This window comes from Cyanistes caeruleus, chromosome 17 (genome assembly GCF_971803275.1).
Source record: "Cyanistes caeruleus chromosome 17, bCyaCae1.hap1.1, whole genome shotgun sequence".
Classification (NCBI taxonomy): domain Eukaryota; kingdom Metazoa; phylum Chordata; class Aves; order Passeriformes; family Paridae; genus Cyanistes; species Cyanistes caeruleus.
The window spans coordinates 9,169,067-9,196,614 of record NC_141717.1 but is presented as its reverse complement, the minus strand read 5'-3'; the positions used below and the strand labels follow the sequence as shown (position 1 = coordinate 9,196,614).

The window sequence follows — 27,548 nt, the reverse complement described above, 5'->3', positions numbered from 1 at the left end:
GCAGAGGTATTAACACACGGTGAGGGATGCAGGGTCATGCTGTACAGCTTTACTTGTCCTGTGGTACTCCCTGGCAATATATCAAGAGAAGTGGGCTCTAGGGCCTGTTCTCTTTATCTTTATCCCATTCTCATGGCTTTTCCTTGCTAGAAAGGGCACAATCAGGCCCTGAGTGTTAAGCAAAAATCAAAAAAATCTATTTTACATGTTTGCAAATTCCAACAGTGTTTAAGCTCTCTGAGGAGTCATTAAGTGCATTTTACACAAAATTTAACTCATTTCTTTATAAATTTCTCCATACACGGCTTCCCAAAATGTTTACTGGTGCAATAAACCATTACATGGATTGTTTTAAGTCATTTGCCTCCAGACAAAACAGACATTTTAGAGCATTTTGATTTCTGCTGTCTAATAAATGAAGTGCTACAATTCTAAACTTAATATCTGTCATCCCCATTATTTTTCCTTACTTTACATCTTTCCTAGAGGTTCACTATGACACAAAAAAGATAAATTGTTGTAATATTTTCTGCACATAAGGCAACATTTATTTTTTTCCTCCAAGTTTGTCTTTCAAGATGACTTACTGTAGGTTGCCTTTTTTTCATTTTCCAAGTATATTTAGTTTATAAAAGCTTGAGTTCTGATTAGAGCCTAATTCACTGGAGCTTAGAAATGTTCTGTAATAATTGAGAATTGTGGATTTTTGGACAGAATCCCACTGACTGTGAATGGACCTTGTCCTTGAATAGTCAACACACTTGACATTTCTTCATTTATTTAAACCATTGATGCTTTTAAATTTGAGCAATTTCATAGTTTTTCCTGTACTTTTGATTATTCTAAAAAAAAGTTGCCAATATCTTATGCTGTTGTATAAACACTCCCCACCCTCACCAAGGACATTTTAATTGATGCAATTGAGAATTTTATGGCAGCCCTTTCCAAACTGGATGCTTTGGCAGCTCATCATTATTTTACAATTAACCAAAGCAGTTAGGTTTATGATGTCCAGTTGCTGAGTCTGATGTTTGTAGCAGAAGTCCCTGGAGCCTCTGAGTCCATCTTGTATGACACAAATGCTGGGACACAACCTCACAGCTCCTCTGGAAAGGACCCCAGTTTTTATCCTTCATCCCTCATTTCTCTCCATCCCTTCCCTGCCACTGCCAGCACCAGCTCTGCCAGTGTTGAAAGCCATTTCAGCAGGGATCACCAGCCTCTGACAGTGCCAAGACACAGAAGGTCTCTGATCTTAAATAGGGTCAGAGAAACCAACTGTAAAAAAGTCCATCCCATGATCTTATTTTCTCTTCTCAGTCTTGCCATCTGAACGCCAGCAAAAATGAATGCTTTACTTCAGACATGGTTCCTGTGTCTCTCTGCAAAAACTTATGGCTGTGGAGCTGTTTAACCATTCAAGTTCACTCATTCATTCATTCATTCATTCATTCATTCATTCATCCATCACATGTAATGTCACTTGTCACTTAGCTTCCCACAGCATTACAACTTTAAGACTCATATTGTATGGGCTGTAAATACATTTGATGCAGCTTCCCTGCTATTGAAAATAAAAGTAAGAGCTTGGAAATGGGAAAACAAATCATAGTATGATATCATTTGTATAAAGCATGCCTGGACTTAGTGTTTTCCCCAATAATACTTGGGGAAAAAAATTGCAAAAATTAATTGACTTTGAATGTGTATCCATTAGGTAACTAGAATTTAAGAGCCTTCCTTTATAGGGAATCACATATTTCAAAACACTAGTTTAAAAAGGTAATGGTTTTACATTCTTAAAACCTAATTTATATCTAGTGCAATCTATTTACATCATCCTGCACTGAAAGTTCCCACGTGATGATTTAAGATCGCTTTGCTCAGTTCAGCAAAAGCCTCCTGGTTTCCCAGTTTCACAGCCTGAGGGGGGTTACTCCAGGCTTTTTGCAGTCTCACCTGTGCTTTGCAAAATACTTCACAAAAATATGCAAATTCTGCTTCCTGATCCATTGCCTCCTCCAGTACCATCTTCAGGGGGGTTTATTTACAGGGAGGATTAGTGTCTGTAAGAGCCATGAGTGATATTTATTGAAATCATGAAGACTTGGTCACCTACATCAGTGCTTCCTGAAGGAACTTGAGTCTTCATTTTGCACAGGACTATATAACAATTGTTGATCAGAAATGTACCATGATCAACAACAAACTGTAAGACATTTTTAAGCACAGAAATTAGTTACCAAATTAGAGCCATTCCTGATCTTTCTCTTCAACCATTTGCATTTCCAAAATGTCTCAGTTCTTAAATACTGCCAGAGAACATGCCAAAAAAGTTTCTCTCTCCATAACATGCTATAGCCCTAAAACTGAAACTGGAAATCTAGAAATCATTCTTTATTACCAGTTCCAGAGCAGTCACATCAGAACTTTACAACTTCAACAAAATGGAACCCTTCTTAATGAAATGTCCCAATGTTCACCTGTAACAGTGTCAGCTCTCCCAGCAAGTTTTTAACTCAAAACAGATTATCTGTCTCTGTATTCTGGGATTAGATTGACTTCATTCATCAACACCATCAATGTATAATCATGATTTATGGAGCCAATTTGCCAAAAGGTGACTTGACACAAACAGAGCCAATGTTTGCATGCCTCAGTGTCTGATATGTGCTCAGCTGCACTGGAAGTGGGCTTGAAATAAATGTGGGGAGGAGATGGCAAGAGCACCAGAGACTGAGTCATACAAGCCCTAATGGTGTTTGCATAAAATCTGCCTGATTGGCTCCCTAATGATGTGCACCTCGAGTTGCCACTGCTTGTACCTGCTCCTGCATTCAAATCACAACGTGCAACCTCCACACCCACATTTAGGAGCTCTAGAAAAGGATATACACAACATATTAAAAATGTGAATCTCTTGTGGAACTGCCCGAGTCAAGAGAAATGCAGGGATGTTCCTGCTCCTCTTCACCCACACTCTGTGAGTGTCCATCAGTTAGGATGGGTTTTGTAGTTTTTTCTTAACCAAAGGTCCCTGTGAATAGTGCAGGCACAGCCTCCTCTGTAGATCAAAGCCATGTCCTGGAAAGCCTGGTGTGTTCAGTGCACTGGCTATACCCACACCTCACAACATCTGAGAGCTGTTCTTCCCTCTGCCTCCATGTCACTATCTTCAAGGAGACCAAATAAAAATTTAGACCAAAAAAAGATTTCTTCAAAGCTGAATTTGGAAGGTTTCATCTGCAGTGTTTGGCTTTCAGTGGTTGAGAAAGTAAAGCAGAGCCAAGGTCTAACATCTCTAAGACAGAGGAACACTGGCTTTATTTATTTGGCCTTTGTATTACAGTGCTATGATGAATAGAAGGAAATATATACAAGAGAAATTAACTTGAGCTTGTGGAGTTTATTTTATTCAAGACTTCATTTAACTCTCTGCTTTTTAAATATGCTGTGGTACTCTTCTTGTATCTAGTTTTGGTTTAATTAAAGAAAAAAAATCCCTTCCACTGTCAGTCCTGAAAACATAGGAAAAGTGTCTCAGCAGAATGCTAAGAAAATGATGCAGTGAAGTATTTAGAGACAAGAATGTACCTTGATATGAACAGCTGGGATTAGCCTCAAGTTATGTGATAGGAAAATGCATGCAAATAACAAACTCACTGTCATTTTCTTTTTCTCCCTTTCCTCATCTCACTGAAAATTCATTAGTATGGGGACTGCTGAAAAAGTCAACACTCTCCCCAAGAGAGGGAAAACAGAGGTGCCAGGATTAGCCAGTTTCTATTATTTCTGCTTGATTAAGTAGATTAAGGGTTGACGATCATGCAGGGCACCACAACAGAGCTCCATTTTTTGTATTTCTTCGGCTAAGAGCTGACATTTACAGTCTGCTGAAGTACAGGGGACGGCTCCCATCTCTGTAAACTTGCACATCACAATGACTGCACTAGAAAAAATCGGTTTATACAACTAGAGCTCTGGCTATAAAAGTCAGGGTAGGAGCTTGTCAGAATCCTCACCTTTTATTACCAAACACTGGGGTAGTGGTGACTGATCTTGTCATCTTCTCATCAGCACCAGACAGCTTTGTGTAAAGTGCATGCTTTCATTTTTTTGCTCTTCACGTTTTCCTAGCTTTCAAAGTCTCCCTTAGGGCCAGAAATTTATCATCAAGGCTACCAAATCTCTTTGAAGAGTAGCAGCACTCTTGCTCAGGATTTAGGATTCTACCAGGTCAGTTGGATTTCAGTTTAAAAAGCTTAATAGAACAAATATTAGTTATTAATGAGTTTTACCCTTGGGAACTCCACTGCAAACCTGATACAAGTGCCTGTGTGGATCATTATCAGGTATCTTCATTTTAACACTGAAATCTACTGCAAGAGGGGAAACAGAAAGAAGAATATGCACAGCAACATTCCTCATTTTCAGTAATGTTATTTACCAGCCCATTATGACACCAAAACATCATCCAGATGTTATTGCAGCCCTTTCAGATCTCTGTACATATGTCTCAAAGCAGAGAAACTCAAGCTGAATATGTAACAGTAATTACAAGAGGCATCTGCAGCACTCCTTATTCCATTTGAAAACTCTTCAGCTGCTCTGTCTTGGGTTTCTTCACGTTCTTTAAACATGATTTGGCAAAATAATTACAATCAGAGATCAGAACAACACTGTTAGAATGCACTGTCTTATTTCTTTGAAAGTATATATTGCTCCATTTCTGTGTTAGTGTTTGCAGTGTTTATTCAGATTTTGTACATCATGCCTTAATATTAATCTTTTTTTCATCTGTCCTGGTAGAGGAATCCCAGGGTCAGTGATTTTCCAATCTCAGCAGCACAGTCTCCTCGTGCCTGTCATGTGTATCAGACAGGTACTGAGCACAAAATGCTGCTCCTGAGGAGAAAGCTGACGGTGAAGTTGCTTCTCCCTTCTGCTCCTCTTAGGGCTTTTGCCAGGAGAGAGGGACTCCTTCAGCACACCTTCAAACTCACTTTGCAGAGCTGACTCTCATCCATGCTCCCAGAACACTATCAAAGCAATCCTTTGGGTCAAGGACACAGAGTTGTGCACAGACCCCTGCAGTGAAGCCAGGGGACAGCAGTGACACCCCACAGCCTCCAGGAGCAGCTGAAGTGCTGAAGGGATGCTCCCCTCGTGCTGGACTTGCAAAGCCAAGTGAAACCCTTTGAGAGTAACAGCATAAACACACAAACACATAAACCACCCAGCTCAGCCTGTGCACACTGTTAATAGCATTTACACAGTTTGCTGAGGTAAAAGCAGTTCTACAGCAACAGGCTAGAGGGAAGGCAGCCGAGTTCAGGACATGGAGAAATTCCCTGAAGCTGGCATCAAGTACTGAAGATAACGTGAAAAACAAATTCCTCTTCCTTCCACAGACTACTGCACAGTCTGTTCACTACTCCAAAACAGGACACAAACTCTTCATCACACCAAGACTTCAACTGACAACAAAAAATATTCCTGAACAAGGTAAACTCAGACCTATCTTCCCTAGATGGATGCTGGGAAGAATCTAAACGTGAAAAGTCATAACACAGGCTGTGAGTAGATGCAGACCTGTACACCTGAATTTATTCTGACCAAGGATTTCAGAGCCATCAGGTAACATTGAGAGGGGCCCTTACCACAATTTAACTTCAGGAGAGGGGAGCAGGTTATGCTGTCTTCCATTCTTTTCACTGGAACAAACCAGGTGCAGTGCCTGACTTGATGCTGACAGAGGGATCCTTGAGCATCCAGCTCTGTGAAGAGATACACACACATATCAGAGAACAGGGCCCTCAACTAGGAAATGTCCTAAAATACTCTCTGAAAGACACTCCTAGTGTACATTTTAAGAATAGTAATACCCTTCCCCCTCCACTCTCTTCATTAGCCTTTACCTGTGACTCTTGCTACCCAGGTCTCAGCTTCACACATATGCCAGGCTGGGTTTGTCCTCCCTGACATTTTCCCTTTGGAACCTTGGCATTTGACATTTTAGAGGACTGGAAACAGAGTTACACAGATTAACAACCTGGCCTCAATGCAACAGTGGAAACAACACAAGGGACCATGGCTGCTGCAGCCAGTCTAAGTGGATGCTGGTCTTTCCAGCAGTCACCCAACACTGGCAGCTAGGCTTCAGTCTGGGTTCTGGGGGAGTTTCAGTTGCATCCTCAGCTATGGCAGTTTCTAAATACTCTTGTTCCCTTTTCTCCTGTCACCTAAATTTTCACACTTGCAGGTACAAGCTCAAGAACAAAATATGGCTTAGTCAGAGCAAAGCCTTCCAGAGAACAAACTCCTCTCAGAGCTGAAGTGAGGAAGTGCCTGCTCTGTCTTCAGCAGAATCTGTAAACAGTGCAGTTGGCATCATAAAACGATCCTGGTAGCAAATCTACAGGAAAAACATGTAGTATTAGAGAAGATTCCACAAACTTTATGAAGTTTCTAGAATCTTATGGTCTAACAGAAATCTATCCCTGACTCATCATTCTTGATGTCCAGTGTTCAAAGTGTTGTCTTTGGGATAGCCCTTGGAGGAAAATAAAAGCTGAAGGGAAATCGCTGCTCGCCCAAGTATTTCCAAAAGCAGTTTGATGGTGTTAAAAGCAGCTGTAGGTATTTTCAGGGGCTTTTTGGTGAGTCTGTGGTAGTGTATGTGGGGCCAATGTGCTGTAAATCACAGAATAATATTAACTAATTAACTAATATAGAATGAGATTAGCTAACATATACTTTCTTTACAAGCTTAGGGCCATGGAAACATGCAGTGCTTCTATGGTCTGAAGTCCTGCAAAACATCATAGTCTGTAGGGAGTTACTTCTCCATAAGTATGTAGAATAATTGCTTTGTAGCCAGATTCTCTGATTTAAACATTATTTCTTTTTCTCCTGTCATCATGTATTTTATGAGCACAATGCTCCCTGTGTCAGCACACAAATATTTGGATTCACCAGAGATGATTTTCTGGAAGTGACAGCTTCTCTACCTGTTGTACAGGTGGTAGGAGCTGAAGAGCCAGAAAATATCATTTATCATTCAGAAGAGAGACTTCTTATACTTAATATTAAACTATGTTAATTGCACCTAATGGGGAAAATAGAGCAGATATTCTCCCCAGCTGAGCTGAGCCTGACTGCAGCCTGGCCACCTGTAGTGTGAAACTTCATGATTGCAACACACAAATTGTGTGACTTGGCTCCCAGGACAAGCAGGAACATATCTTTATGCTGCACAGTCGTTTTGACCATAATGACAAGTGAATGACATTATCTGGTGCTGATCACACTTTCTTCTAGACAAATCTGAGCCTTCAAATGAACATTAGGCTAATTTGATACTCATTGACTGAGGATGAGGCTACAGACAGCCATCTAGTTTCTCTGTGCTCCAGCTTCCCATTTGTAAAATGGATATGATATTACTTCAGGGGTGATGCAAGGACAAGTGAACTGCAATTTGCAAAGGTCTTCAAAACTGTTACTGATGGGAACAGGAATAACTCTGATACAGCTGTGACCCTGACCAGGACAGCTTTCCCTGCAACAGCATATCCACTGCTCTGTGCCGAGTATAGGTCCTATATGTGTGTGTGTGTGTGTGTGTATCTATATATCTATATATCTATATATATCTATATCTGTTCTTTATGCATGATTCTCACTGTGTCAATACTGTATATACAGCTATGCCTGAGAATACAGGTATAGGCAACTCCAGAAAACACAGACACCTTTGTTGAATAGCACAAAGTGATCTAGAATTTGATCTCTGGTGCTACCTTAATCCACCAAATCATCACAGTTCATTTTGTTGCACACTGGGGTTCTCTATCCAGGTAGGTTTTCTGCTTGAAATTACACTCCATTCCTAGAAGGTTTTAGAAGAATGGATTCACATTTTCAGGCTGGTTTATTCATTCTCATGAAGATTTGATGACACAATTTACCTCCTGATCTCCTGAAATAATATTTAGCATCCAACTAACACCACTCATCCAACAAAAAAGGTAGATAAATCAAGACATAGACACATAATCATACCTATAAAATCTCTGTTATTAGAACAGTGCTAGACTACAGCTAAAGAGTATTTTCATGGTACATGAAGACCCTTAACTGACACTTAGATCTCCAAAGAATAAATCAAGAATTAATTCCCACAAACAACTGGGCAACTCTAATGCAGGAATTATTTCAGTGACTTCAGAGGATATGTCTGTCCTGAGCTGCACCAGCTGATGCATCAGCTCACTGCAGTTAATTATCACTGTGAAACTGCTGAATAAAAGGCTCCAGAGAAAAATGTCCCAGCACATTCCTCAATTATTTCAAAAGTAGCACTATAAACCAGCAAGGCTGTCTACACTGGGTTTGAGGCTGGGCAGATCTTTAGCTTTGTGTTGGTTCATTAATGGAGGGAACAACTGGGGTGTGACTGCTCTGTGTATTTACTACACTGGTTGGAAAAGCATCTTATATTGCTGCAGATAATGTTGCTGTGCAGCTAGGCTTCCTAATAACCAGTTTTCCTTTGCAAAGATATATGAGAGCTAGAAACAATGGTAATACCTGCAGGATCATCTTTTATTATTTTTCTTTCATAGCAAAGCAAACTGGAGCATATGAATATATACAAGAGGCAATAAAAATGGGGAACAGAATATAGGAGGCTCTCATAAATCAAATGAATAAATTAATGTAAACTTATGCCTCCATTGTTATGCTGATGTATGCAGATTTTTTGGTTCATGTACCATGCCACCAGGTTACTCAGTGGTTCCCACACCAGGGTATCATCCCCCACCAGGCATTGCTGGTTTGCTCAGGTGAGTGTCAGTCCAAAGACAGGCAGCTGCAGTGGTGGTGACTCCAGAGCACAGACACAAACACAGATTGTTTTGAACTCCTTTCCCAACAGTCTCTCATCACCACAGCACTCACCTGTTACACATCATGACTGGAGCCACCTACAAAACATCTCAGCAACAAATGCAAAATTCAGCTTTGTGTTGGTGCCAGGGAGAGAAGGGCAGGGAGTGGGTGGGGTGAGGTGTCTCTCTGGGAGATCCATGGTTTTCAAAGCCTGTGTGCATAGAAGTCAGGATATGGCACTGGGGAGAAGCAAGACAAACAAGTGACAGTGATGAGAGCCAGGGGAGACTCCAGGGCTTTTGGGGAGCTGTTGGAGAGGAAGGCTGGGAGGGGTGAGTGAGATTTTTGAGGGGGGCTGCAGAAGGGTTTGGAAATGAGTGTTTCTGAATCCTCACTTCCTCTCCTGCTGTCTCAGGCATGGGACATTTCATGTCATCATAGTCCAGCCCCCAGCCCCCAATGAGGCTGCAGAAAGGACACAGCCAGGAGGGGACAAAACCCCAGAGATTTCTATCAGGGAGGATGGAGAAAAGTATGAAGGCGGTACTAGAAGATCCAGTGAGAGCTTCCTGCTTCTCTCCCATCTCCTGGCAGAGGGCTGGGGGATCTGTGAGCAGTGCAGAGCTCTTCTCATCCCTCCCCATGACCTCCCCATTTCTGGTAGCCCTGGAGGAGAGGTGTTTCCTGCAGCCTGGCAGACCTGGCTCCAGCCTCCACTGCCTGAGTCTGGGACAAGTTCTTTTCCCAGGTCCATCTAAAAATATTATATTTAAAATTACATAACCAAATTCATGTCTAATTTAGCCTAACCTCATCAATGATTAAACAATAAAACTTATTATTGCTTTTCTATCTAATCCAGGAGGCATCATAATGAAATAGCGAGTCTGGAATAAATGCAAACAGCTGAGCAGTTAGACAGAGATCCAGAGGAGGGATGAAAGCACAACCAGGGTGTTTAATGAGTGTCTGGGTGACCACTTCAAAGAGTTTCATTCTTCCAGGCTTCCCTGTCCCTCGGCATCTTGCAGACAAGGCCACTGTTCCCATTGCCAAATGCTGGTTGTAAACGTGAAGTACAAATGAGTGCAAGAATGAGATCAGGGAAGCTGAGAGGTGCTGGATCCTCCCTATCCACAGGTCACAGCCATGCCATCACTGAGCTCTGGTGGTTTGGGACTGGGCAGCAGAGAGCTGCCTCTGACACAGCTCAGCTGTGACCCAGCAAAGACAGGAGAGGGATTCAGTTTTCAGGAACCACAGGAGCACACTGGCATCGCTCCTTACCGGAGCTGCTGTAAGAGAACATTCAGTGATAAGGAATTAGTGAAAACACTTCACCTGCGGAGAATGCCTTCCCTCTTTTTCTGCCAGATTTTCATGGCATGCTGTATCTCTTGTCTTTTCTCTCTGGCATTTTGGAGAGTTGGTCATTTAAGGACAAGGAGGAAAAATCAGTAATGTGCTACTTTGGCAAGGCTCTGAAGCTTGCCTTCATTTAAAACCTGCCAATAGCTCAACCAAATACAAGACAGTTTTCATTAAAATATTGCCAAAACACAATTCATTCTTTTAGAATACCATATCCATGTTAAAAAGAAAATTGATGCAGAATTGTTAGTCAAATCTTTACATCTCAAACATAAAACTAATCATTCTTTTTCAAAATTTCTAGAAATCTGGAGGAGGTTGAATTAAAATTCCTGGACCAAAATCCCTCTTCAAATCTGTTATTCTGTGTAGCATTCAAAGCACAGGCTCTCATCACTGGCTATCATTAGATGCAGCCCAGGCAACAAGTTTTGTTTGTATTGTTGGCATCAACAATACCTGAACCTTTCCCTCTAGCTCACAGCTAATCCTTGTAAAGCCACTGCAGAGCGCAAGGCTGCTCCCTTACACATCTGGTTTGTTTTGGTTCAGTTTCATCCTATTATCTCACAATCACATGGTACAATTATCTGATCTATAATTTACACTGCTATTCAGAGCAGTATAAATAGTTTACTTTATTGCTGCAGGAGCACAGCACGTCCAGATAACATCAATATTTTATTTATCACTGTTTCTGTCTGTGTTTGGTTATCTAGGTGCTTATTAAGTACAGAATTATTATAATAGCTGAGAATAAATAGCAACTGAAAAGAAGCAAAAATAAGACTGGAAACAACGTGTCTGAAATAGTGTGTTCTCTTTGTGTCCCTCTCCTGTCCACCAAGTATCTAAAACAAAGAGCATATTCAGAGAATTTCCAAAGAGCTAAGCCCACCTCCATGGGTGGGGATGAATAATTCTCATTAGTGGTGTCTCACATTTCCAGAAACTTTGTCTTAGCTGGCAGGTCTGAATTGAACCACTTGCATTTTCAGGGTTCTTAGAAGCAAATGAAATCCTTCAGGGTGTTGTTTTTAATCACCAATTTGAATTTCATCATCTTGACAGTGATATAAAGTGACACCCAAAATTCAAGCAAGAATTGAGTTGAATGGAATGTCAAACAAATAGACTTGTTTACAAGAAGTGAAACAACTTCCTAATTTATTAAAAAGTGACTCGGGTAATTAAACAAAAATTGGAAAATTCTGTGTTGGTTCAATTTTATCTTAGTACAGCAAGAACATTAACAGCCCTGGTCTTCTGACACGTTACACAGTGATGGTGGCTTCTGAAGCATTTAACTTTTAATGTGGATTCCAAGTTAAGTGGGCTAAATGCATGCAGAAAGCAGCAGAAAATTTCACAAAGTTTATGAGCCTGATCCTGCATTGCTTATGCATCATGAGCTTAAGCAGATCCAATCCCATATGCTAATCTATTTTATGAATTGTTCAATCACATTTACTTTGGATATATAGATGGAAAAAGAAACATTACTCCCTGATAGGAGGGAGAAGGAAGGCATAACCAGCACCAACAACTTGCTATTCAGTGGTTTGGTTGTTGTGTCAACACAAAAAATTAAAGTATGTGAATAATAATGCAGGCTTATAAACAGATTATGTTACAACCATATACCCTTGCTCAAAAATCACTTACTTTTTCCCTTTTGTTCTGAAAAGTTTCCCTTTTTCAGAAATATTTTCTGAAACCCAATGATACTCATGTAGAAACAACAATGGGTGATTTCAACAAAATGCTTTTCCTGCAGCTGCTTGAATTTTGTCAGCTTTTAAGAGAGAATCTACAGGGGGTGTTCACTGTTACAGATAATGAGGAGGTAAAGGAGGAAAAGGTGCAGATCCAACACTGTAAGGACAAACTGTAAAGACAAATACTGAACATTTTGGAGTTGCTTGCTCAGCCTTGGAGTTGGTTGAAATTCTGAACAATTAACTTATTTTCAAAAAATCTAGATAGCCAGTGAAGAAATGAAAAAAAAAAAATAAAATCCACTCTTAAAATAATTTTCCCTGATTTTTTCCCTTCCACATGATTTTCACAAGCTTCCCCAAACCCAAGTCACTTCCCAAGCTCTCCAGGTTCTGTAATACATTGTCACTGCTCTCCTGTGTTGGAACATCATCTTTCATGCCACAATACAGCCACCATAAAGACAGGATCCCATAGTGGCACTGCAGTCATGGTGTGACATAAATAATTCTAAGCACTGTTCAGAAAAGAAATTTCAACTCTCACAGTCCCTCACTTTCTCTTCGAGAAATAAAGGTGGTTCTGAAAAAAAATAGGCTAATATGATTTATGTACAATGTTATTATTTTGGTTTTGGGTGGGTTTTTTTTCATTTCACCTATATTTTCTAATATTAAATTGTGGTTTTACTATTGCCTGTGTAATATAAGCTGCTTAAAGAACAAATGAATGCCAAGGGGAGCTGTTTTCTAGGACATATATATAGGCTTGTGCAGGTAGCCCATCATTACCCCAGTTAGCATTACACAGTTCCCATCCCACTAGAATATGCAAGTAAAAAGTACTGTAGGTAGCAAAATAACCATCCTGCCAGGTGGCCATTAGCTAGTGCATGCCAGACACTACATACATTATTTGTGGCAGGCTTCTACCTTGAGAATAATGATAAAAAAGCTTATGATGAGAACAAGCCCCAAATGGTCCATCACTAGGAACTGCATGGCTTTTGCAAATACGTCAATCAGCCAGCCTGATGTGCTGGATTATAGCTGGCACCAGTTGGATAAGACACTGAGGTCTTGAGAAAAATAATGTGATTTATTTGAAGAAAGGTAATGTTCAACTTCTCTAATGTCAGAAATCTTCAGAGCAGAGGACCTCTTTGAACCCAAGGCTGAGAGATTTCACCACCAAGAGATACCTTCTCTGTGCGTGGGTTAATTCAAAGTGTTCCTACCTGGACCCAGACACACTCAGGAGCCCCAGCCATGAACAAATCCTTCCTACAACATTTCCTACAGAAATACACAGAGAGCAGAGAGAGCAAGTCAGTTCTGCCTGGATTGACTCCAGAACCAGGAATGCTGGTGCAGAACCATTCCCCACACATGCATGCACTGTGCACACAGATACACAAGCATGAGTGAAAAACCAAAATCTACAATTGTCAGTACTGAAATGGGACAAGAAGGCGAGCTGTAGGCTCTTAAAATTATTATGGGGACAGGGCCCTTTTTAGGAAACTGAGAATGTGTAGAAAAGCAAAACCTGAGCTTCTCAGTTCCAGGATTTTTTCAGCTGCCTGAGCAGAGCTTTGCCTCTGCACAAACAATGGTGTTCAGAGGCAGCAACAACTGCCACACAATTGATGGGCTGAAGAATAACAAGCTGACGAGTGGATTTGGCATCCCCACAGCCAGAGCCCAAAGATTTATTGCGCTGGAGTGGTGCACGTCAGTTTTCTTTATCGCTGGAGTCCCACAGCAGATTTATACATGGTGACGTTAATTGAAAAGGAATAAAGACACACATTCTTCTAACAACTGGGGCTCACTCAACATCTCTGACTGGCAGCCCAGCAGCCACTGCTCTCGTCAGGGTCAGGCACCTGGCACTGAGAATAGCCCTACAGAGAAACAGGGTCACAGCTGGGCTCTGTGCTGAAGGATGCTTTAACCAAATGCCAGCTATTTCCAAGGAATCTATTCATCTTCTACAGCTCTAACCTAGAGTCCATTAAATGCATCTCTTCCCTTGCTTCTCGTGACCTAAATGGTTTATGATGTCTTCTTTATATGCCTAAGAGAAGATGGGCTTCTCCCTTGTTATTTAGTTTACTCTGCAGAGAAGTAAGAGAGCCCTTCGCCTGCTTTACAGCAGTCCTTGTTTCCATAACATAACCTGGCTCTGGTCTGGTTGTTTGAGCCTTCCCACTGCCATTTCCATTCCTACCAGAGAGTCATTCCACGTGTTTTCTTCTCTGGGTCATTTGCCAAGCTTGTGGTAGGCACTGACTGCTAGAAAGAAAACCTGGAAACCAAGTAGAATGGAGTAGATAAGAGCAAACTGTTCTCTCTTCTGCATATTAAAAAATAAGTGGGAGTTGTGCTTGATAATCCTTCCCCAAGGCCAAGTGTTTCGGCAGGATCACTGAGCCTTCTTGCATAAAATATAATTCCAATTCCTGTTCCTCCACACCACCTGGCCAGGGGACACACCAGCCTCGCTCTGCTCCCTTTGGAACCCCAGATATTTGTCTGGGAGCAGAGTCAAAGCAGCTCCTTCACTACTGAACACCCCTGGAAAGCCCAGGCTCAGGACCTGCCTGGGTACGGGGTGGGCTCACGGACTCTCCTGGGAGGTGCTGCTTTCACGAGCTCATCTGCAATTCCTGGCTTTGAGGGTGAGCAGCTGCTCACAGCTTCTGAGAGGTTTTCTAGGGTTATTCTGTCCTGATGGGCACCTGTGAGTCCTGCCACTGACCCAGCCTACCTCACCCTGTGCCAGGGACCAGCCACCTTCCTGCAGGGAGGAACACAAAATGCCATCCCAGGCAAAGGTGGTTTTATAAGGAGAGAAACCTTGTTATTTCTTCTGTGAACCTTATTGGCTTTTTGTTGTTTCCATTAACTTCTAAGAGTTTAATAAACATGCCCAATTTTAAAAAATAAAGCGTTTTCTCAAGGCTGGAAATTGGATTTTCCATGTTGTCAAAACACAACAGCTGTTTTAAACTGTTCACCGGGAGAAATCACTGAAACAGCACTTCTCAATATTTTTTGTTATTTCACTGTGAAAAACACATTGATTATTTGGAATATAGTCTCTAAATTGATTGTGTTCACTGTTGTATAAACCTAGCAAAAGAGCAAAATCAGCAAAGAACATCTTTACCTATGGAATGACTTAAAGTCTTTTCTGCTCAGCTGCTCATTGGCCAAATCTTAAACATAGTGACTCCATTCACTAGTGTATTTAATCTCTTTTGTGATGGTAAAAGTCAGACTTAAAAATAGCAGGACTAACACAGTGACTCGATGACACTTCACATAAAATCAGCTGTAAGTGTTAATGGTGCTCCTGTCTCAGAAGCATGTAAATGATGGCAAATAGAGATCATGGCCAGATAGAATCTAGTTTCCCTCACAGTTTTCCTTCAGAGCTCACCAATCTCACAATTACTGGAGCACAGTGGTAGCTCAAAGTCACCTTTGTTAAACCAGCCAAGCTTCACTCTGTGCATGTCCCTGCAGCCCCAGCTCTGCACCAAGGTCTGGCTGAATTAAAATAGGTGTGAACCCTTCCGAAAACTGAAAGGTCTTTGCAAGGACTGAAAGTGTCACTTGATTACAAGTAAGGTGTCAGCTGAGGGAAAAACACAGCTAATTTAAGTGTTGCAGGACCTGAAATGCAGCCCAGTTGTCCAGAGGGCTCTGGCAAGTGAGGTCAGGTACAGCACCTGCCTAATTACTCTCCCTGGGCTAAATGTGGACATGAACATTGGATCACTATTGAGAAGCAGCTCCACTGACTCTCAGTAGATGCAGAAATTAAATAGGAACTTACTAAAAACCTGCATTTCATTCTGAAAATGCAGTATATATTTAAATGCCTTTCCAGTAATCCCATAATTATATATATATATATATATAATCCAGAATTATTATAATTTAGGAATACCTAGATTTTCATCTAGCCTCTGTGGAATTCTGCTTCATCCAGCCTCTTCCAAAACAAACCTACAGTTTACAGCTACTGCAAGCCCCAAGAAAAATAAAGTGGAGTCTTTGATAGAAATTGAGCTGCCTTTTCTGATGATTCCCGTGTTACTGTGCTGGGGTGAACTCTAATGAAATATGGACAGTGAGACGAAGGCCTTCCCCTCTCCTCAGCTCATGTTCAAATTATTATTATAAAACCATTTCCAGCAAAGCCATATTTATTTGGCCCAGGCTCTAGGGCAAAAATTCTCAATCTGATGTTTAAATAATGACAACCAATTTGCAGGATACTGGTAATCTTAGATCAATTGCCCACAAGCTATTAAAAAAAAAAAAATATTAAAAACCCTTCTCTGCACACTCTTCAGCAGAGTGAGCAGCAGTGAGCAGGCTGCAGAGTGGGAAAGCTGCAGAGCAGAATGGATCATCAAACCAATGGTCTTTGTGACATTGTGCAACAAGCAGCTGCAATCTGGAAGAAAATGCTATTTAAAAGTTCACTTCCAATGAAAACATTTGTCCTCACACCTGTAAGCTACACAGAGTAACTCACTTTCTCCCACGGTTTCCTTCCTTTGCTTTCTACCTTCTGGCTGAAACGTTCAGGTTTGGGGTCAGCAGGAGCACACTCCCCTCCAATGCCCTCCTTCCCGGCTGGAGCAGGATGTGGGAACAGCAGCCCTGAAGCACATCCTGCATGGCACCAGCCATGCCCATCCCTGCAGGAGCAAAAACAGGGGACAAAAACAGAAAACCCAGCAGGTCAGAAGACTTTTGAGCTGTCCTGAGTCTCAGCTGTACCCACCAGTGCATCCACCTGCCCCATGGGGGCTGTCTCCCACAGGCAGGGAAATGTTCCTGCGACCCTCTGAAAGGAATAACAGGAATCTTCCCCCAGGACTGTAAAGCTGCCCAACAGAGTTCCACCAAAGTGGCAAAATTCTCTGTAAGAATCTATACAGCATTCAAGTAGTCTCTACAGAGCTCTGCTCTCTTCAAGTTCATTCCAATTAACAAGCTGGGTACTTAGAGATTAAAAAAAAAAGCACAGTTATTTGGTTTTGCCTCATAAGCAAGAGTTAGTTACAAAAATACTTGGTATTTTTAGTGCAATCTGGGATATTGAAACTGGGCTACATAAAATATCTCATTTTCTAACTTCAGTTTCTCAGCATTGAGATTAACTCTGTCCCTCACTCTTGCTCTCTATTTCTGCAGCCTGTGGGCTGTCACTGAAACAACTTCAAACTGGGCACTTTGCTTTCTTCTTTCTAATCACACCCCATTAACTTAAAGTTCTGAATTTCAAAATATTCCAGTAAGAAGCCATTCCTGCATAGCCTCAGTAGGTGAGGATAAAGCAGGATTATACACCCACTGCTGCTGCCATCCACCAACACACCTGGCTAGCAGCTGCCTTCTGTCACAAAGCCACATTTAAAGGACTTGATCAGCCCTCAGCTGCAAGAAGGAAAACTCAGCACAACCCTGCTGATTTCAGTGACATTTCAGTGACTGGGTGTAAGCAAGATGTGAGTGTGGAGCTGTATCCCACCAGCAGCACACACAACATGGAACTACACCAGGCAAGGCGGCTCCTGCAAAGGATATTTTTATTTCTTGCTGCACATCCCAGCCAAAGCTGGACCTTTTATTTGGGGAATAGAAGAGCCCTGAGCACGGAGCTGTAGGATTCCCTCCAGCAATAATTCAGCCTCACTGGAGACAACCAACTTAATGCAATCTTAATGTGATAAACTGCTAACTTGATTGGATTCAATGAGATGTAAATTATTAGATTCAATAAGTACACAGAGACCATTTCACCTTGCATTCTGCTCAAGAGGGCTCTGCCTTCAGTCTCTTCATCATTCCTCTTAATTATATGCAATGCATCATAAAGATGGGAACAGTTTGGGGCTTAGGCTGTCCTCTGACTCCTCACAAGCATCCACAGTGTTCCCTTCTGGGTACTGTGTCTTTTATTGATAACTTTTTTCAGAGCAGCTGCCATCACTTACAGAATCACTGATCTTCAGCATGGTCAAATTTGATCGAAAAAAACTCTGTTCCCCCATATTTCTGCAAAATTCCCACATGTTTAAGGCAGAGAATGTCTTCCCATGCAGATTAATTTTCAGTACCCAAAAACTTTGTGGCAACCAGCAGACTTTTACAGCTTCTTATTCACTGAAAGATTCTTTAAAATCCGTTCTGCTGAGCAAAGAAATCTGCACTACCATTCCAAAAAAGGGGAAAAAATGATGGAACGTTATTTAAATATGTACAAAGAGATTCACAAAAATAAGAGTCCAGCACAGTGTCTCTGGGCTTGTAAAACTCAAGTGGGATTTACATTCCCCTGTGGTTCATAAACATTCTGAAAAGCTTTATTCTTGTAACCTTTTTCAGATTCTGACTCAGACAAGTTTTTTTTTTTAAAAAAAATATATTTAGCTGGCATATTTCTAATCAAAGAAAAGTGTTAGTTCAGACTTTGTGCACAGTGTGCCACTCACCTTCTCCTCACCTTTAATTTTCCTGTCTGCCATCTGGAGGGGTTTTTTTACCACCCAACTCCTCACACAGTATTTTCAGAAGTTTCCAATTTACCAAGATGTAATTCGTAACTACCACCCTTTTTGACAATTAACCTTTGCTGTGAGGAAGGCACACTTTCCACTTTACAGATGTTGCTTTTTCATTGAACAAGGTCCACAGACTTTTCTTCAATAGTCCTTCATGTTAAAAGCCTTTGAGAAAATAACACATAATCTTTTGATCCTATTAAGAACACCATAGTGTACCATTTAGCAGAGATCATAGGTATTCCTTCACTTCAGGCATCTCTGAAAGGAATTCTTTAAATTAAAAAAACTCCTACTTGAATTTGTTCAACAGTTTTATACTGAATAAGGCTCTGTCAAAGTAAAGATTCTGATTAATGTTCTCAAAGGATTTGTTTAAGAGTTCAAAACCAAATCAAAACAGTTAATTTTAGACTCCACACTTCAAGCTGACTTTTTCATTTTGCCTTAGAGGAGTGTTTCCGAGGTTCCAAGTGATGTTAAGGCTGTTGCCCTATAGTTCCCCAAATGCAGACACTCGACATTCCTTTGCTTATCCATGGTTAAGAATTCACCAACATCAGCAGTACCTTCCAAATGACACTTCTGCCCATGTAAGAGCTGCTCATGCTGCTCTTTTCCCTCAGACTAGAACTGAGCTTCATGCTCCCTGCAATTCTCAAAAATGCAACCTGATGTCTGACTTTGTGGGCATTCTTCATCTCATTTGTTTTCCTACACTCGTTGACAGGTCAGTTATTTCTAGTTCAGGCTGGTGAATAGTGAGAAATTAGAAAATCCCTTTCAGATGCAAAGCTACAAATGCTGCAGTAAGGATAGACAGATAATTAGAGGCCAGTTTAATGCAAAATCCACTGAAATCAAGACACAAGAAAGGAGGAGCTATACTGAGTATTCACTGCCCAAAAATACCAGTGCAACTTCTGCAGGGAACCTGTTGAAATACCTCTAAAGTATTTTTGGTGTTGGATTTGGGAAAAGAAGACAGAAAAATAAAAAAGAGATTGGGAAATCCATCCAGCTCTCAAATAGAGCCTATACAGTCACCTTGATGGTGAAGGAAAATGTGAACCTCTTGAGGACAACCTGAACTGAAAGAGAAGCATTTTGGGGTGTCAGGTAGCTTAGAGAGAGGTCAAGCCTGAGCAGGACCTTAGCTGGCAGTAATTTTACAAGCTCTGCCTCCAGAAAATGAACTGCTCATCCAGAGCTGTATTTCCTTCCCAAGTTCATGCTGCCATGTGCTACTCTGAAAGGTCAGATAGAGGCATTAGAGCATTGTTTCCAGACAAGCTGTTAATGCTCAGCCTTAGAAACCCAAAGGAAGGCACAAAGCTTGTTCTGCTAGATTAATACAAATAGGGACTTTTATTACCCATTGACTTATGTGTATTTAGCCATATTATCACCTGGTACTAATGTGTAGCCCAAAGGACAGGATTTGAGCCCAGCTTTAATTAGTTTACTGTAATGAGGTAAACCACATTTCACCTTTCCAAGGAAGTAATTATTTGCACTCTTCTTGCTTTTCAGTACTTGCACCACCTTCTTCATTTTCAGTGGGGGGAAGCTACTGCCTGATTTATCAGAAATTCAGCAGGACCAGCACATATACACAGAAATGACAAGGAAAAGCTCCTGAAAATGACACAATGGACCACAGGTAAGCAAAAGGACAAAGCCAGCCTTGAGACAAAGTGCTTTTAAGACAGGTCACCTCATTAGTGTCCAGCTCTGGCAGGGAAGAGGCCAGTCTGCTGCCCTGTGGTGCTCCAGTGTCCCTGAGACAGCTTGTGTGCTGAGCTTGAGGTGAGCATTTCCCTGAGCCAGGGCACTGGGGGCTCTGGGCTGGCACTGAGAGCTCTGGGCTGGCATTGGGGGCTCTGGGCTGGCACTGGGGGCTCTGGGCTGGCACTGGGAGCTCTGGGCTGGCACTGGGGGCTCTGGGCTGGCACTGGGAGCTCTGGGCTGGCACTGGGGGCTCTGGGCTGGCACTGGGAGCTCTGGGCTGGCACTGGGAGCTCTGGGCTGGCACTGGGGGCTCTGGGCTGGCACTGAGAGCTCTGGGCTGGCACTGGGGGCTCTGGGCTGGCACGGGGGGCTCTGGGCTGGCACTGGGGGCTCTGGGGATGTGCTGAGCTCAGCTCCCACCGTGGCTCCAGACTGCAGAGCTCCAGGGAAGGCTCAGGCAGGCAGGACCTGCTCAACACCACGGCTCTGCTGTGGGCTGGAGCGGAAAAGGAAACAGGCCTGCAGTACAGCTCACGGGAATTAAACAAAAATGAGGACTTGTAAGTTGTTTTGGCTCCACAGGGCAGTTCCCCATACCTGGGGATTAGGCAGCAAGGTGTTTTATGCTAGGACCCAGTGTACAGGAATACTTTCCATTTTCTGAATGCAATAACACGAAGGATCCCCAAGCTGGGGCTTCTCCCCACCATGTTCCCTTAACTCAGAACATTTACATGAGTGTAAAAGTAAGCTAAAATAAGAAACCCAAACCATGAAAAAAATATTTGGGTAACAATGAAGTACATTCAAGATAGTTAGGGATGACATCTGCTAAAGGGGAAGCTTTTAGTTTTTACAAAACAATAGGACAAAATATTTTTTTAAAAGGGGCATTTTTTCTTTAAAAAGGGGTTTAGATCCTGCTTTCATTCAATGATAGCCCCTGCAAGTGCTAAGCAGCTCCTGCCCTCAGGGGAGCAAATGGGCCAGGGCTGTCCTAATAATAGGGATTTCTGTCTCCACATGAAATAATCTCCTGTTTCTCAAAAAATATTCAAAGGGACTGTTGCCTAAGAGATTCTGAAAATCCCAGTTGTTAAATCTCATCTATAGATATATAAATAGCTTTTAAAATTTATTCTAAATAAAATTGAGTAAGACCTGTCTCTGGCTCAGCATACTCTAGCTGAACTCTTCCTGGAAATTTCCTTTTTTTTTTTTTCAGAAAAGGTATCACTGCTGCAAAAATTTAACCCAGGTTTTTAAACATCCTCATCTATAAAAAAGGATAATATTAAACAAGAGAGCCATGAAATAAGAATGATCAAATGCTTCCATGCATTATCATCAATAAGACTGTAAATCTGGCCACACCAGTTCACTTCAGGGCATCTGCTCACATTTAATTGAATGATTATTTTAATTTTTCATTGTTTAAAACCACTCAACCACTTATCAAAAGTCAGTTCTGCTCCTAGAGCTGGGCATAAAGACTTTTTGCTCAGCTACACTGAAAAGTCCCTTTTTTTCCAGGAATCCTGGACCCTGTGAGAGCTGCATAAATCCACCCTGTGGGGTTTCTCAGGCAGAATTCCAAATGTGGGACCAGATCCTCAGACATCTCCCTGGGACTGTTGCTTGCTTTTGTCAGAGAGGAAAGCTAGGGTGCTATTTCCTCCCCAAAACTCCCCAAAACTCCTCCAAAACTGTCAAGAGGCCATTTCCTCTCCAGCTTTTTTTGTTTATTTAAGGAATCTCAGAGGCAGAACTTCACATGAAATAATACAGATAAAGGACTGGTGTCCTTCTCCAAACAGCCTTAGTGTATGGATCATTTCCTGTAAGGTCAGATGTTTCCAGAAAGTCTGTAGACTCTTAAAGCAATGTGGACCAGTGGTGGCACTGGTAGCAGTTACCTGGTTAATACAAATGATGGCATCAGCTGACACCTGGAAGGTCTGAAATCCTCAGCTCATTCTGGACACTGTACAGAAAGCAAATTGATCTTCCCTACCTTAAAGAGCTTCCATTCCATGAAATTGTGGCAACAGAAGAGAAGAATTCCTTGTCACACTGGTGCTGGCAGTGCTCTCCTCCTTGGCACACTCGGAGAGCTCTGGCTGTGCTGCAGGAGGGGAGCACAGCCCTGCTCCCCACTGCAGCCCCATGCTCTGTGTTACCCTGCAGGTAAAGCTGGCAGGGCTCAGAGCCCAGGGGAAAGCCCCTGAGAGGCAGCAAGAAGCAGCAGTCAGAAAAAGAGCCAGATTTCAGGATTAGCATCCTTGAGTTTGACAAAATGATCCAACATAACCTCAGAACATCTTTTGAACCGAGGCTTAGATTGTATTTTTAGGTCCTGCTGATGACACCTAGGAAGATGAGACAGTCAGGTGATCCAAGTTTGTGGCGAGACAAGAAAGCCAAAGGAAAGGAAATCCAAAGGAAGTCCAATTCTTGCACATCAAAAAAACTTCTACTGTCTTTAGGAAAGAAGCAACATTCTCAGGAGTGCTGGGTTTTTCTCCATTGGTACTAAGGACACAAACCAGTGCAGTATATGTAAAATCCAGCCTCAGTTTATTTTTTCAGGGCAGCTTTCCCTGAAGCATTCATCCCCAAAAAAGCCTGATCTCCAGAATAAGAGTTGTACATATAATGGGTGTATAATTTGTCAAATCTAAATGTCTGTACCTTCCAATTTTTTTTAAAATCATCCCCTATTGGTTTTTTGTTTATTTTCTTTGTTTAATTTACTTTTTAAATAACAACTCAGTTTTGGAATGTAAACGCTGTTTCAAAGCAAAAGCTAGAATACTTGAGAAAAATTATTCAGCTTATCCAAAGCAAATGTCTCCAGTTTTTCTCCCAAAGTATTTGCTGAATGTCATTGGAATTCACAGAAAGCTTCAGATCTGCTGAAAATACTGTTGTTTGGTTTGCTACTTTTTTTAAAAAATGAAACTTTGCATTCACTGAAAGCAACTTCCCATTATGAGATTGGGCCTCTTGTGGGATAGATTCTAAAATCATGAGATGTTAAAAAACAAAAGTGAGAGTCTTTAGTCCTTTGGCCTGTAAGCCTTGCCTAGTCCCTCAGCTCATATGTGCAAGCTAATCTTTGCTACTCTGCAGTACAGAAACATTTTTTTTTTTTAAATGAAACTGAGAATCTTATGTAATTGAATGAGTCCAGCATCAAATATTGTGATACAATCTCAATTTGGGAGTCTTGCAATTGCAGATGTCTTAGGGCTAAAACCTATCATTTCCCTGAGTCTGGACTGATTGTGTAGAATTACTGTGGGCTTTCCTCAGAACAGCAGATGGTGGAGGCTCAAGGGAATCAGTTCCAGGTCCCTGATTCTCCTTCCCATCCCTGCCCTGTTCTACATCAAATAGTCCATTATTTTGCCACTGGCAAGGAAAAGGCCCCATTCTCACCCTGGAGAAGACATGAGCAGAAGTGCTAGGGTCACGTTCTCCTGCAGATGCTCACCCCAGCTTTCCTTGCACTGCAGAAATTTGCTGCGGTCAACCTGCAAGCAAAATCGGATGCTTGTCCTTCCCCATGCCTATGTGACACTACAGTCACAGGCAACAGCCCACCTGAGATGACAGCAGGGGCTGAGAGACCACCAAATTACCCCAGATGGATGGCAAAACTGAGGAGAGCTCCAAATTTATAGAATTATGAAACCTCTGGGGCCCAGTGCAAGGCTAATTGTCTACTTTAGGCCTTTGAGTGCAATTACCAGCACTAATGGTTACAGGGACAGATTCCAAGCAAGCACTATTTAAAACTCAGAACTGGAGGGATTGGCATAATGCTAAAGCCAAGCAGATAATCTTTATAAAAGAAGAAAACAAAACTGTGATTACACTAGTGCCACGCTCGCCTGATATTGTAAATTATGTGGAAGTTATACCAGGACACACAATACTGAGAAGGAACAATCTGGATTTTTTTTGCAAATGCTGTTGGTGGTTGATATCCAGACATTGGTCGTTAGATCTAGTTTTATTGCAGCCATAAAAGAAGTGAGTCAACAGCTTAGTCATATCAGGCAGGATATGCTTCAAGCACAGTCTGAATGAAAGAATGAAGTTAAACACTGAGAAATACATGGTAATTAGAAAAAGAACCCTAATAGTTTCTTCCCTAAACCAGCACGAGGTAACGTGCAGGATAGTCTTCAAGCCAGACTGCCTGGCACCCTGCAAGGCAGCAGGGTGTGGATTTAAAGGAAATAAGATGGGCTTATCAGCATGTATATCAGGACAGCAGTTTATTAGCTATCACTACAGGTCTTCTGGCTTTCACGTGTATCAGGTATCTTCATCTTGTAAAAGAAATGCAAAGGAAGATACGAAATCGGGTTCTTGTCCTACATCTGCTGCCTGTTGACTCCATCTGTGCAGGTTATCTGATTACTAAAGGAAGGTTCTGTCAGTGTGAAGGCTGTAGAATAAATAAGAGAAACAGGTCAGCAGGTTCTGGTAACTTCAGCATGCCACATGGGTCTGGAGTGACCTTTCAAGAGTGGTCCAGAAGAGAGGCTTTTCCCTCAGACTGTTATTTTTTATCTTAAACTGAAGTGGTGGCTAAGCACTGTGCCCACAGGAAGAGAAGAGAAAGTTACAGTGAGAGGGATGGGAAGAGAAGAAGACAGGAAACTTCTGCAGGTAAGTCAAAATTATCACGTCACTGCAGGACTAGAAATAAATCTTTCAGAGGCAGCATGGCAGATTTATACCACTCAAGGTTTGCCTCCAGGAGGCTGGAAAGTTGGAGTGAGCTTTTCAGAGCGTAGTTTTGTTTCAATGCGGGTACAAGACAAAACCTCAACACTGAAGAAGTTTAATGACAGTATATTTTCAAGGGAAACATGAAATATATATAGACATGGTCACATATACCTCCTGTCTGATGGCAAGGACTAGCATTTTCTATTGCACTAGAAAATATGAATGGGGTTAGGGTTTTGTGAGTAACACACTGGGGTGGGAGCAGGGGACTGTGGATTTACTCCTGAACTCCATGATGAACTCCATCAAAAGGCCAACGTTTCTGTAAGCAGTTAACAAGGTCTTTGCACAGCTGGTTTGCAATATGTATAAAAAAGGACATTAACTTCTCCTTTGGGATCCACAGATGCAAAGGATCTGCGAGGAAGGATCAATGTGGGTAAAAGTGAATATGCCTCCAGAGACCTGTGAATGAAATGTGTTGGGTTTTGTTTGTAAGAGACAAGGTACCTGGATAAAACCACTAAACCAGCTAAATTTTACACCTACAGACAGCTCTGATTCGCTGATGCTTTGGTGACTCACAGTCAGTTTGATGCTGGAATGGCTTGGTGGGAAGCAGAGGAGCTGTGTGGATACAAGATCTCTTCAAGGAATCACACAAGGAAGGGTCCAGTCAGTGCTGCTGTGCTGGGAGCTGCACACGGGTGAGCCGGGGAAGCAATGACCTACGGGAGGAACTTTCCTCTAAACACACACCAAGCCAAAAGCTTCCAGCAGAGGGAAAGCCTCCTCAGGCTGGCAGCACACATCAGCTCAGGCACTCCTGCAGGCAGGGCTGTGGGACACAGCACCACCCTCCCCAAGGGCTGCTCTGCCCACAGGTTCTGCTTGTGCCAGCGGGACACACACACAGCCACTGCTCCACCTCGCTCTCAAAGCATCCTCCAGCCAAGGGAAAATCCTTCCTGTGGACTGGGAGGAGGTGGGGGCAGCTGCTGTGGTTCTGCTGCTTTATTCTGCTTTGTCCTCAGTGTGCAATTACCCAAAACACAGAGTCATAAGACACAATTTACAATCCCTGCAGCTTTTTGGCATCCCACTGTATTGGCTTACAGATAGAATTGGTAGTAGGATGCAGCAGATAGAGACAACACTCTAATTACAGATTTACATTAAGAGGAAGGTTTAAAAGCTAATAGGACATTATTAGAATAATGATCCCTAGATGTTCTCCCAGCTGAACATCTGCCATTACTAATTAAAAACAAATTAAAGTCAACCTGTTCAAAGAGAAATCAATATTTACAGAAACTAGATACCCCATTAACGTTAGACATGGTGCTGACCTACAAGTCCCTTCCCACATGCCACACCAAATCAAGGATCTCAAAAAGCACATTGGTTATAAATTGGAGCCTGTGCAAAAACCACCTTTGTAAAACCAACTCAGAAATTTGACTCATGTACAGCCTGTTTGTCTCTTTCATTAGTCAGCTGCCCAACAGTTTTAAATTATTGCCTCATAAAATGATAGGTTACCCACTTTCTCGGACTGGGGTGTCATTTTTTCCAAAAGCAGGTTAGAAATTGCATTTCAAGTGGCAGATGAAAATAATCTTGCAGCCTCTGTCTCATCTGTTTGCATCCCTGATTGCTATTGAACAGTGTCATTTTGTGGACAGAATCTGCATCAGTCTCACTACATGTAAGAGTCAGTCCTGGAAGTGAAGGCATACAGTTACAGACAGAAAACAATTAGGCCGAAAAATTACAATAGCAAATGGCTTTGAAATCCATTAGCTACCTCAAACTGCAAAACAAGTGCTTATTGAATTGGTCATTGTACAACCATCACAAAACACTACAAATCCCTGAAAATGGGGAAACACTCAGCTGTCTGATCCAAAATGTATTTTAAGATCTACCACCAATATCATGCAAGAGAAATTCAAAATTATGTGAGCTCATACAAAGACTAAAAGAAGAGCATTCAACCCACAGCTGCAGGCAACTCCTTGCTAGCACAGCACCCATCAATGCTTGCCAGGAACTTAACAAAATTAACAGGGGGTTCACTTGCATCAGCTGGCCCAGGACACTGCTGGTACAAAGGAAAAAAAAAAGGAAAGGGTTGAAATCCTCTTAATGATTTGCCTTTCCCTTCTCACATAAACTCAAATCTATTAAAAAAATATTAAAGCCAAGTCTGACTCTGGAATTTAATTTTGCCATTGATCTGCCAAAGCCCTTGCATATCAACCATGAGGAGCAGGTGTATGACGATCAACTTGAGGCCTCAGACTGGAACTGTTGGCCAGTGACAGCTTCCACAGGCGAAGATCAGTGGCCCCTTTGGAAAAAACTGTTCCATTTGTGTCTGGAAGAAGAGCTCTGTGGTCAGTAAGTGCTCCCGCGTTCCCAGGCCAACAGCAGTGGAAGAGGAGAGTCAATGGCAGAGGAGTCTCTGCTTTTATAGCAGTGCCCAAGTTGGACT

The 27,548-nt window shown here is 42.0% G+C and overlaps 1 long non-coding RNA gene across 1 annotated transcript in view; it reads right to left on the bottom strand.

The window, feature by feature from the left end:
• LOC111935816 (uncharacterized) overlaps positions 1 to 27,548 on the bottom strand; it is an 86,251-nt gene that overhangs the window by 6,696 nt on the left and 52,007 nt on the right. Inside the window, exons 4-5 of the long non-coding RNA XR_002867868.2 lie at positions 16,540 to 16,705; positions 5,661 to 5,777 (exon numbers count right to left, since the gene is read on the bottom strand). This is a non-coding gene — a long non-coding RNA (uncharacterized LOC111935816). The remainder of the gene's footprint in view (positions 1 to 5,660; positions 5,778 to 16,539; positions 16,706 to 27,548) is intronic.